The 13,858-nt window shown below is 45.3% G+C and overlaps 1 protein-coding gene across 1 annotated transcript in view; it reads left to right on the forward strand.

Annotated features, from left to right (window-relative positions):
* The window catches only part of LOC126419430 (venom prothrombin activator vestarin-D1-like), a 178,507-nt gene that overhangs the window by 48,974 nt on the left and 115,675 nt on the right, over positions 1–13,858 (forward strand). The window lies entirely within an intron of this gene.

A 13,858-nucleotide genomic window follows, 5' to 3' on the forward strand; every position in this document is an offset into this window, starting at 1 on the left:
TATTACATATTCGTATAGTACGTAAAGAAATATGAATGTTTTAGTTGGACCACATTTTTCGCTTTGTGATAAATGGCGCTGTAATAGTCGCAAACATATGGCTCACAATTTTAGACGAACAGTTGGTAACAGGTAGGTTTTTTAAATTAAAATACAGAACTTAGGTACGTTTGAACATTTTATTTCGGTTGTTCCAATGTGAACTTATCATTTCTGAGAACGCATGCTGTTACAGCGTGATTACCTGTAAATACCACATTAATGCAATAAATGCTCGAAGTAATGTCCGTCAACCTCAATGCATTTGCCAATACGTGTAACGACTTTCCTCCAAACAGCGAGTAGTTCGCCTTCTGTAATGTTCGGACATGCATTGACAATCTGCTGACGCATGTTGTCAGGCGTTGTCGGTGGATCACCATAGCAAATATCCTTCAACTTTCCCCACAGAAAGAAATCCGGCGACCTCAGATCCGGCGAACGTGCGGGCCATGGTATGGTGCTTCGACGACCAATCCACCTGTCATGAAATGTGCTATTGAATACCGCTTCAACCGCACGCGAGCTATGTGCCGGACATCCATCACGTGGGAAGTACATCGCCATTCTGTCATGCAGTGAAACATCTTGTAGTAACATCGGTAGAACATTACGTGGGAAATGAGCATACATTGCACCATTTAGATAGCCATCGATAAAATGGGTCTCTATGGTGTGCGTACTGTAAGACCTTCGGTACACACACCATCAGATTATTTGACTTGTCTCTCTAACGAAGTAGGCGAGTGTCAGCAATATGTCTCTTGGTCTTATCGTGGCGTATTTATCTTCTGCCGTTAGGTCAGACGATAGAAATGCACTTGCACGCTTAGAGTAGCAGATTGACAGTGACCAACTTTAAACAGAACTTGATTAGTGTTCACACACATTTATTAAAATAATAACAAGCATAAAAATAACTTAACTTGGTTCTGGATGCTATTTACAATTGACAATCTGAAGTTCCTTCGGTCTTGTTACGTTAATCTTATTCTCACATATCTGTGATACTTGACAAAGTGTCTATTCATTTATCTTCATGGTTATGTACAGGAATATGGCAATCTTATTAGGTGCAGACTGAAACTTGACTACAGACTAATGCAGACTAATGCAGACTGACTACTCGGACGTCTGTACACTCGTTATAATACCTCACGCGTTCAGGTATCACTGCGCGAGTGTGATTCGCGAGGAGAAAAGGTTCTATGTTAGCAGCAATCTCATTGGCTGCGTTACATATCAATACGCGGATCGGCGGAAGCAGAATTTGGTCCGTCTCTAAGACAGCGCCATCTCGTAGTGCGGAGATGGACGAGCGCTGCGCCTGCGCTGTTGTGCTTAGCGGGGCACGCTCTATTGCGAAAGTTGTGTACGCGCTAACTACGCGGAACTATGTACACAACAGGGGGCCAATTATCCTTCCTCCCATAATGCCGCACCATACATTAACCCACCAAGGTCGCAAATGTTCCACTTGTCACAGCCATCGTGGATTTTTCGTTGCCCAGTATTGAATTTATCCCGGTTTACGTTACCGCTGTTGGTGAATGACGCTTCGTCGCTAAATAGAACGCGTGCAAAAAATCTGTCATCGCCCCGTAATTTCTCTTGTGCCCAGTGGCAGAACTGTACACGACGTTCAAAGTCGTCGCCATGCAATTCCTGGTGCATAGAAATATGGTGGGGCTGCAATCGATGATGATGTAGCATTCTCAACACCGACGTTTTTGAGATTCCCAATTCTCGCGCAATTTGTCTGCTGCTGATGTGCGGATTAGCCGCGACAGCAGCTAAAACACCTACTTGGGCATCATCATTTGTTGCAGGTCGTGGTTGACGTTTCACATGTGGCTGAACACTTCCTGTTTCCTTAAATAACGTAACTATCCGGCGAACATTCCGAACATTTGGATGATGTCGTCCAGGGTACCGGGCAGCATACATAGCACGCGCCCGTTGGGCATTTTGATCACACGATATCGTCCTTTACCGCAATTGGTAAACGGTCCATTTTAACACGGGTAATATATCACGAAGCAAATACCGTCCGCACTGGCGGAATGTTAGTGATACCACGTACTTATGCGTTTGTGACTATTACAGAGCTATCTATCACAAAGCGAAAAAGGTGGTCCAACTAAAACATTCATATTTCTTTACATACTTCACGAATATGTAAAAAATGGGGGTTCCTATTTTAAAAAACGCAGTTGATATTCATTTGACCTATGGCAGCGCCATCTAGCGGGCCAACCGTAGCGCCATCTGGTTTCCCCTTTCAAGCTAGACGAGTTTCGTTCTTTGTAGTTTTTTCGTTTGATGCTTATTTCGAGAGCTATTTGGCCCAGTCACTATCAATGGACTAACCTGTACAGCCCAGGAGGAGCTCTTCGACCATTGTACGACATTATTTTAACTCCCTGCATACAGCTATCAGCGCTGGTAGCACTTTGGAACTCTTGAGTCCGCAGCTTATGATCTAGTGGCTAGTGTTCCTGCCACTGGGTCACGGAATCCCAGGTTCGGTTCCCGGCCGGGTTGGGGATTCTCTCTGCCTGAGGACTGGGTGTCTCTGTTGTCCTCATCATATCATAATCATCATCATCATCATCATCATCATCATCATCATCATTCGTGGCAGTGGCTAGATTGGACTGTGAACAAATTGGACTGTGTACAAAGTGGGACCTCGTACGGGCGCTGATGACCGCGCAGTTGTGCGCCTCACAAACCAAACATTGGAACTCACGATTGATTCTTTCGTTGATTTCACGTAATGTTTTACAACCATCCTCCACAGTGTTCGACGGTTCCTGTCCGACAGCACTTGAGGACTGCCTTGTCTTGGAATTCCCGTGGTTGCTCCTTGGCGTTCCCACTTCATAGTCACATCACCAGCAGTCGGCTTGGGCAGTACTTGAGGATTAGCTTGTTCTGTGGTTGTTCCCTCTCGTTTCCACTGAACAACCGCAATGCCAAGAGTTGACTACGGCAGTTTTTCAAGGGTTCAAATGTCCTGATGGAATTGTTACTCTGGTTACATCCAATGGCTATACTGTGTTTATCATAAAAATATATCTGATGTGAACATTACACTATTATTCTTCCGCGTTTGCTGGAATCTCATTGGATCTCGTTTCAAGTGGGGTGGAAGCCCAGCTGTCTTCAGTACAGTCACAACGATAATAAGGATACGTTGTACGCTGTGCGTTACCCGCACGTCGACTGAGATACAATACGGCACGATAGCTTTACCGGTGCATTTAACTTGAACAGCAGTGGCTAGCCAGGTGGCCCAGTTAACCTGCAGTGATGTGAGCAGTTGCAGTTAAGACGTAAAAAGAGAAGAATTCCTAACTTAAACACTGTGTAATTTTTCTGAGCTAGCTATGTGGGACGTAAATGCGTATTGCAGGGAATTCACCTTAAATACTGAAGCTGCTGAAGCTGTTACTTACAGCCAGTCGTCTAGTAATCCCTGAACTCCTTCCATATCCGAATCCGAGACACAACTAATTAACGAAAGGCATTTAGAAATTTAGTGCACAACATACCAGGGGGAAAAAAATTGAACGTCACGAGTAATGACACAAAGAACATAATAAAAATTAACAAAACCGCAATAATTTAAAACACACAACCAATCACAACTGTATGACAATTACCTAATTGAAGTTATTATGTTTTCATACGATCAACAACCTTCTGAGGTCGCCTGGGCAGACACAGGAACAGGATGCAACAACAGGAGGCTGAACCGAGTCCGATACAGAAACAGCAAGACAGAAACACAAGCAGGAAGCGAATCAGTCACAAATGTTACGCTCACAGCGGGGAGCAAGATCGGTCTTTACGAATGCCACGTGGTCTTGGTGTCAAAGCAACGAGCTAAAAGTAATTCGCCGAGCATCCAAAGCCGCTGTGCGGTGACAAACAGTGGGAAAGCTTGGAGCCGCTAGGAATGCAAGACGACGACCCCACCCCTGTTTCAAAATCTTGTCGGCCAAAGGAATAACATGTCAACTTACGTTTCTGAGCACGTGACCTGAACCTCACACGGGTGACAGAACAAACAGTCAGCCCGTTGCCCGGCAGATCTGGGACATCCGTGCCGCTTCACTCACGGCCTCAACGGCACTCGCAGTTAACGTGCCACGCCCCCTTCACGACAAAGATCGTGTTCCAAGAGACGTGGCGCGAGCTGCCAATCGCGCAATTCAGGAAGTATCACATCATACCCTGATAGGAGGTGGTTATATTTTCGTTATTGGTTGTATTTACTACCGTTTCAAAGCTGACCACCTCACTGCCTGTTAGAAGAATTTGCAATGAGTTAAGAGTGCGAATTACGATTGCTCATTTCAGGTTCGAAATGCGTACCTCCACATTACTGAGAGGTGGATACTACACTCCTGGAAATGGAAAAAAGAACACATTGACACCGGTGTGTCAGACCCACCATACTTGCTCCGGACACTGCGAGAGGGCTGTACAAGCAATGATCACACGCACGGCACAGCGGACACACCAAGAACCGCGGTGTTGGCCGTCGAATGGCGCTAGCTGCGCAGCATTTGTGCACCGCCGCCGTCAGTGTCAGCCAGTTTGCCGTGGCATACGGAGCTCCATCGCAGTCTTTAACACTGGTAGCATGCCGCGACAGCGTGGACGTGAACCGTATGTGCAGTTGACGGACTTTGAGCGAGGGCGTATAGTGGGCATGCGGGAGGCCGGGTGGACGTACCGCCGAATTGCTCAACACGTGGGGCGTGAGGTCTCCACAGTACATCGATGTTGTCGCCAGTGGTCGGCGGAAGGTGCACGGGCCCGTCGACCTGGGACCGGACCGCAGCGACGCACGGATGCACGCTAAGACCGTAGGATCCTACGCAGTGCCGTAGGGGACCGCACCGCCACTTCCCAGCAAATAAGGGACACTGTTGCTCCTGGGGTATCGGCGAGGACCATTCGCAACCGTCTCCATGAAGCTGGGCTACGGTCCCGCACACCGTTAGGCCGTCTTCCGCTCACGCCCCAACATCATGCAGCCCGCCTCCAGTGGCGTCGCGACAGGCGTGAATGGAGGGACGAATGGAGACGTGTCGTCTTCAGCGATGAGAGTCGCTTCTGCCTTGGTGCCAATGATGGTCGTATGCGTGTTTGGCGCCGTGCAGGTGAGCGCCACAATCAGGACTGCATACGACCGAGGCACACAGGGCCAACACCCGGCATCATGGTGTGGGGAGCGATCTCCTACACTGGCTGTACACCACTGGTGATCGTCGAGGGGACACTGAATAGTGCACGGTACATCCAAACCGTCATCGAACCCATCGTTCTACCATTCCTAGACCGGCAAGGGAACTTGCTGTTCCAACAGGACAATGCACGTCCGCATGTATCCCGTGCCACCCAACGTGCTCTAGAAGGTGTACGTCAACTACCCTGGCCAGCAAGATCTCCGGATCTGTCCCCCATTGAGCATGTTTGGGACTGGATGAAGCGTCGTCTCACGCGGTCTGCACGTCCAGCACGAACGCTGGTCCAACTGAGGCGCCAGGTGGAAATGGCATGGCAAGCCGTTCCACAGGACTACATCCAGCATCTCTACGATCGTCTCCATGGGAGAATAGCAGCCTGCATTGCTGCGAAAGGTGGATATACACTGTACTAGTGCCGACATTGTGCATGCTCTGTTGCCTGTGTCTATGTGCCTGTGGTTCTGTCAGTGTGATCATGTGATGTATCTGACCCCAGGAATGTGTCAATAAAGTTTGCCCTTCCTGGGACAATGAATTCACGGTGTTCTTATTTCAATTTCCAGGAGTGTAGGTTAAGTAGGTTGAAAGGCAGAGTGAAAAAAAGTGACCCAGTCAGTATTCGACAGCTCAACCTTTCGATTTCCAGCCACAAACTCTACTTCTTCGCTGTGCCAATCGCGAACCGCATCACCCTTGCAGCGTTTTCCAGCCACTGCAGATGTCTAGAGTTCGCTAGGTGAAGATGGCACCGTTTTCACTACTTAAATTTAATTCATCATAATTCAGATACTATTTACGAAATGCACTGACGTAAAAAAACAGCACACCAAGAATTAGTTGCGCGACATAAACGAAAGTCGATAGGCGTGTTTCTCCATCTGAGAGATGATGTCTATTCAAATTTCGCGCCAGTCGAATAAGAGAATAAGAGTGGTGCTAGTAGCTAAATAGACGCTGCAACGGTCGTGAGAGTTAGTTACCTTTGAGATTGAACGTGGCGAGCTGATATTGGTCAAGAACGCCTCTCGAGTGATAAAAACGCCATTATCAACACCTGAGTTTAAACGAGGTCATGTAATATGGATACGAGAAGCTCGCTGTACCTTCTGCGATACTACAGAAATACGAGGGTCACTCGAGAAGAAATGTACACTATTTTTTAAAAATCCATCTTTTATTCTACATGTTTGGAAGTTTTATAGTGTGTAGATAGATCCTTTAGGAACAATATTTTCATTTCTCCACATAATTTCCATCCCTCTCAACTGCCTTACGCCGTCTTGGAACCAGCGCCTGTATACCCGCACTGTAAAATTCTGGAACAACCTGCTGGAGCCACTGTTTGGCAGTGTGCAGAAGAGAGTCATCATCTTCAAACCTTGTTCCACGAAGAGAGTCTTTCAGTTTCTCAAAGAGATGATAGTCACGTGGAGCCAGGTCAAGACTGTGAGACGGGTGTTTCAGTGTTGTCCATCTGAGTTTTGTGATCGCTTCCGTGGTTTTATGACTGACATATGGCCGTGAATTGTCGTGCAACAGCTAAACTACTTGCTTTTGCCGATGTGGTCGAACACGACTCACTCGAGCTTGAAGTTTCTTCAGTGTCATCACATATGCATCAGAATTTATGGTGGTTCCACTTGGCATAATCTCCACAAGCAAGAGTCCTTCGGAATCGGAAAACACCGTAGCCGTAACTTTTCCAGCAGAAGGTGTGGTTTTGATTTTTTTTCTTGGGTGAATTTGCATGTCACTCCATTGATTGTCTCTTCGACTCTGGTGAAAAATGATGGAGCCATGTTTCATCACCTGTCACAATTCTTCCAAGAAATTCATCTCCACCATTCTCGTACTGTTCCAAAAGTTCGCTGCATACCGTTTTTCTTGTTTCTTTGTGAGCCACTGTCAACATACTGGGAACCCACCTGGCACAAACCTTTTTTAACGCCAACACTTTCAGTATTCTGCAAACACTTCCTTCCCCTATCCTAACGTAGCGTGACAATTCGTTCACTGTGATGCGTCTGTCAGCAGTCACCAATTCGTAAACTCTCTGCACATTGTCTAGAGTGTGTGCAGTACGAGGCCTGCCGCTGCGAGGACAATCCTCAATATTGCCGTGCCCGCTTTCATCACGTAACCTGCTTGTCTGACGACTAACTGTACTGCGATCGACAGCAGCATCTCCATACACCTTTTTCAACCTCTTGTGGATGTTTCCCACTGTCTCGTTTTCACAGCCCAGGAATCCTATGAGAGCACGTTTCTTCTGACGAACGTCAAGTGCAGCAGCCATCTTAAAGACATGCTGTGATGGCGCAACTCACGGGAACAGGTTGAGCTAAGTTTGAAAACAAGCGGGAAGGATGTATCTACACACTGTAAAACTTTCACACATGCAGAAGGACAACTGTATTTTTACAAAAATAGTGTGCATTTCTTTTGGAGTAACCCTCGTACTTGGCAGGAATGTAGCCTCTGTACATTACTGCTGGCAACGACGCTCATGAGAATGTAAGGTGGGAAGAAGACCGTGGTCTGAGCGGTCACGTGACAGTACCGAGAGGGAAGACCATAGTGCTCGGCTTATGGCTGTGGCTCGTCGTACATCATCTGCATAAGCAATTTGTGCAGCTGTTGGCACCAGAGTGACACAACGAACTGTCACAAATTAGTTACTTCAAGGACAGTTGCGAGCCAGACGCCCTGTAAAGTCCATTCAACTGACCCAAAATCACCACCGTTAGGGACTTTAGAGATTTCAAGCTAGAGCTCATTGGAGGGCAGGGAGGAAGTCTGTTGTGTTTTCTGATGAAAGCTGGTTCTGCCTCGGTGCCAGGAATGGTCGCGTGTCGTTTAGCACGAGACCACTTTAGGACCTGCAATCAACCTGCCTGTGTGACAGACACAGTTTACGTACACATGGAGTTATGGTCCGGGGTGCGGACTCCTATCGCACCAGGAACACTCTCCTGATTATCCCACGCAACGTGACTGCAAATTGGTTCGTCAGTCTAGTAATTCGTCCTGTTCTGTTCCCATTGATGGTCAGCATTCCAGGGGGTGTTTTCCAACAGGACAACGCTCGCGCACATACCGCTGTTGTGACGCAGCATGCTCAACACAGTGCCGAAATGTTGCCTTGGCTTGCTCCGTCACCAGATCTGTCTCTGGTGGTGACGTGTGAGGCATCATCGAACGACAGCTCCAGCGTCGTCAACAGCCAGCGTTAACCGTCCCTGCATTGACCGACCAAGTGTAACAGGCGTGGAACTCCATCCAGCAAACTGACATCAGGCAGCTGTACAAGACAATGCACACACATCTGAGTGTTTGAATTCAACATCCTGGCGGTTACATCGGCTACTATTGTTCCAGAATTTCACATTTGCCATAGTTTGTCTCTCGCTTACATTAATCTGTGATCGTGCAATGTTAATCACTTAAATATTTACCTAGAGAAATGAATTCCCGAAATTTCATTACTCTACATTAATTATTTTTTGCTATTGCCATTCTTTTTTCCATCTGTGTATTTTATAAATTATATATAAAAATTTTCTTCGTAAACCAGTGTAACTATTAGTCAAAACTGAATGAAAATTCCTGTCGCAGTTCTTGAGATAAGTCTGCGTGTACAGACGGACGGTATCAAGCGACTTCAGTTCATAGAAACACAGATATGCAGAGCGGGTAAAGTCCTGTTATTTGCTAGTCATTCTGGGATTGTAATTTTAGCCGGCCGCTGTGCACGAGTGGTTCTAGGCGCTTCAGTCCGGAACCGCGCTGCTGCTACTGTCGCAGGTTCGAATCTTGCCTCGGGCATGGATGTTTGTAATGTCCTTAGGTTACCAGAATGAAATTTTCACTCTGCAGTGGAGTGTGCGCTGATATGAAACTTCCTGGCAGGTTAAAACTGTGTGCCCGACCGAGACTCGAACTCGGGACCTTTGCCTTTCGCGGGCAAGTGCTCTACAATCTGAGCTACCGAAGCACGGCTCACGCCCGGTACTCACAGCTTTACTTCTGCCAGTATCTCGTCTCCTACCTTCCAAACTTTACAGAAGCTCTCCTGCGAACCTTGCAGAACTAGCACTTCCGAAAGAAAGGATATTGCGGAGACATGGCTTAGCCACAGCCTGTGGGATGTTTCCAGAATGAAATTTTCACTCTGCAGCGGAGTCTGCGCTGATATGAAACTTCCTGGCAGATTAAAACTGTGCAGGAAGTTTCATATCAGCGCACACTCCGCTGCAGAGTGAAAATCTCATTCTGGAAACATCCCCCAGGATGTGGCTAAGCCATGTCTCCGCTGTATCCTTTCTTTCAAGAGTGCTAGTTCTGCAAGGTTCGCAGGAGAGCTTCTGTAAAGTTTGGAAGGTAGGAGACGAGATACGGGCAGTAGTAAAGCTGTGTGTACCGGGCGTGAGCCGTGCTTCGGTAGCTCAGATGGTAGAGCACTTGCCCGCGAAAGGCAAAGGTCCCGAGTTAGAGTCTCGGTCGGGCACACAGTTTTAATCTGCCAGGAAGGTCCTTAGGTTAGGTAGGTTAAAGTAGTTCTAAGCCTAGAGGCCTGATGATCTCAGATGTTAAGTCCCATAGTACTTAGAGCCTTTTGAACCATTTGATTGTAATTTTAACGGCCAATATTGTAGGAAGTAATGTGTAAGAACTTGGAAGAGCAGTTGAATGGAATGGACAGGGTCTTGAAAGGAGAATATAAGATGAACATCAACAAAAGCAAAATGAGGATAATGGAATGTAGTCGAATTAAGCCGGGTGATGCTGAGGGAATTAGATTAGGAAATGAGACACTTAAAGTAGTAAAGGAGTTTTGCTATTTGGGGAGCAAAATAATTGATGATGGTCGAAGTAGAGAGGACATAAAATGTAGACTGGCAATGGCAAGAAAAGCGTTTCTGAAGAAGAGGAATTTGTCAACATCGAGTATAGATTTAAGTGTCAGAAAGTCATTTCTGAAAGTATTTGTATGGTGTGTAGCCATGTATGGAAGTGAAACATGGACGATAAATAGTTTGGACAAGAAGAGAATAGAAGCTTTCGAAATGTGGTGCTACAGAAGAATGCTGAAGATTAGATGGGTAGATCACATAACTAATGAGGAGGTACTGAATAGAATTGGGGAGCAGAGGAATTCGTGGCACAACTTGACAAGAAGGAGGGACCGGGTGGTAGGACATGTTCTGAGGCATCAAGGGATCACAAATTTAGCATTGGAAGGTAGCGTGGAGGGTAAAAATCGTAGAGGGAGACCAAGAGAAGAATACACTAAGCAGTTTCAGAAGGATGTAGGTTGCAGTAAGTACTGGGAGATAAAGAAGCTTGCACAGGATAGAATAGCATGGTGAGCTGCACCAAACCAGTGTCAGGACTGAAGACCACAACAACAACAATGTAGTAAGTACATAATATACACTACTGGCCATTAAAATTGCTACACCACGAAGATGACGTGCTACAGACGCGAAATTTAACCGACAGGAAGAAGATGCTCTGATATGCAGATGATTAGCTTCTCAGAGCATTCACACAAGGTTGGCGCCGGTGGCGACACCTACAACGTGCTAACATGAAGAACATTTCCAACCGATTTCTCATACACAAACAGCAGTTGACCGGCGTTGCCTGGTGAAACGTTGTTGTGATGCCTTGTGTAAGGAGGAGAAATGCGTACCATCACGTTTCCGACTTCGATTAAGGTCGGATTGTAGCCTATCGCGATTGCGGTTTATTGTATCGCGGCATTGCTGCTCGCGTTGTCCGAGATCCAATGACTGTTAGCAGAATATGGAATCGGTGCGTTCAGGAGGGTAATACGGAACGCCGTGCTGGGTCCCAATTGCCTCGTATCACTAGCAGTAGAGATGACAGGCATCTTGTCTGCATGGCTGTAGCGCATTGTACATCTACGTCTCGATCCCTGAGTCAATAGATGGGGACGTTTGCAAGACACCAACCATCTGCACTAACAGTTCGACAACGTTTGCAGCAGAATGGACTATCAGCTGGGAGACCTTGGCTGCGGTTACCCTCGACGCTGCATCACAGACAGGAGCGACTGCGATGATGTACTCAACGACGAACCTGGGTGCACGAATAGCAGAACGTCATTTTTTCGGATGAATCCAGGTTCTGTTTACAGCATCATGATGGACGCATCCGTGTTTGGCGACATCGCGGTGAACACACATTGGAAGCGTGTATTCGTCATCGCCATTTTGGTGTATCACCCGGCGTGATGGTATGGAGTGCCATTGGTGACACGTCTCGGTCACCTCTTGTTCGCATTGACGGCACTTTGACCAGTGGACGTTACATTTCAGATCCCTGCGAAACCCTACATTTCAGCAGAATAATGCATGGCCGCATGTTGCAGGCCCTGTACGGGCCTCTCTGGATACAGAAAATGTTTGGCTGCTGCCATGGCCAGCACATTCTCCAGATCTCTCACCAATTGAAAACATCTGGTCAATGGTGGCCGAGCAACTGTCTCGTCACAATACGCCAGTCACTACTCTTGATGAACTGTGGTATCGTGTTGAAGCTGCATGGACAGCTGTACCTGTGCACGCCATCCAAGCTGTGTTTTACTCAGTGCACAGGAGTATCAAACGGCCAGAGGTGGTTGTTCTGGATTCTGATTTTTCAGGATCTATGCACCCAAATTGCGTGAAAATGTAATCAAAAAAACGTTCAAATGGCTCTGAGCACTACGGGTCTTAACATCTGAGGTCATCAGTCCCCTAGAACTTAGAACTACTTACACCTAACTAACCTAAGGACATCACACACATCCATGCCCGAGGCAGGATTCGAACCTGTAACCGTAGCAGTCGCGCGGTACCCGACTGAAGCGCCTAGAACCGCTTGGCCACCACGGCCGGCAAAATGTAATCAGATGTTAGTTCTAGTATAATAAATTTGTCCAATGAATACCCGTTTGTCATCTGCATTTCGTCTTGGTGTAGCAATTTTAATGGCCAGTAGTGTATTTCAGACAACCAGCTTCAGGAATGACATGTTTTATACTAATTCATCTATAAATGCAAACATTCAGAGTATGCTTCTCATCGGTGAACGAAGCTGGTGATAATGAATCGAAAGTGTCGCTGTTTGTGATAGTAGTCCGATTTCCGTAGTGGCTAAAAATGTTACAAATTTTGGTAGTATTCTTTCAGGTTGCGAATATCAGATGTCATTATATCAAAATACAGTTGGAAAGATGATCTTAAATTACATTTAGCAGATTTCTGAAGAACACTGAACGAATGGCGTTTCATTTTCAGATCTCACCAAACCTGTGGAATGTAGGCGAATGTCGATTAGCGTGCGAGGTAAGTATCTTAAGCATCTTTATAACAAACTAAATTTTGTTTGCAGTGAAAATATTACCGTTTGCTTAATTTTAATGAAAATTTAATTGATATTTCTTGAATCATAGACACAGGCAGATAGGGTGAACGCTGTATCTTGAAACATTCGAAAGAAGTTTTACACATTATTCACGCATTTGTTTATTTAGTTATTGTTATAAATTTATGAAAAGTTGCTTAGATACTATGACGGAGAAACATTCAATGAATAAGACGTAAATGTACAGTCTGGTCCGAAGACCTATCACCCGCCTTTTTTCTGGTCATGATATTTACTTATTTATTTTCTTATTTCGAGCGTGTCATGTGTGAAATTATTATTATTAACAAAGGTCATAATTTTGTAGGGTGTACTCATCCATTTATCTGGTGCTGCATCAGGCTCATGTAGTCGACTGCTACATGCTTGTTACAGCATGATTGAATAATACATACATTTAGTTTCAGAAATGTTTATTCTAAGATATTTTATGATTGTACAGACATGCTTACAACACTTACATCTTCTTTAAGTCATTATATGCTTCTTGTACGAAATCTGATAAAATACTGCTTCTCTATGCCAACATGGCTGCCCCTTTATATACAAATCCGAACAATACTTGTTATATAGGGTTATTTAATAAATTTACAATTAAAACTGTTGTCTTAACTTAAATGACAAGTATCATGTTGCACTAGCATTTATAGAACGAACACATTTATCGAACTTTAACCATTTAACATTTTATAAATGTGAGAATACTCAAATATGAAATATTAACAATGCTTTCACTATTCTTATAATATGCAAAAGATACAGGGAAAATGTTTCTACCGTCATAAATGTTTCCTAGTCACCTATTGAGTGTGGCGATATAAGTCTTTCACTTATTATTGACAAAATATTAAAGAACTAGCTATGTTTACACGCCACTTGACATTTTCGCTAATTACATTTTAATTTTCTAACCAATTCTGATGCTCTCAGTAGTTTTTTTATTTAAATACAACAGAATTTAATTTAGTTGATGTTTTGACACAAATCCATCTCAGTTCCAATGAAATGACTTTGACCAATGTCACCTAATTACGTTAATCCTAAATGCTTCTACCAATTACAGGACTTATATACTTTAAATGGGTTTCAATGGACTGTTACGTCTCACATGCCAGACGTAT

Source organism: Schistocerca serialis, chromosome 9, assembly GCF_023864345.2.
Source record: "Schistocerca serialis cubense isolate TAMUIC-IGC-003099 chromosome 9, iqSchSeri2.2, whole genome shotgun sequence".
Lineage (NCBI taxonomy): Eukaryota > Metazoa > Arthropoda > Insecta > Orthoptera > Acrididae > Schistocerca > Schistocerca serialis.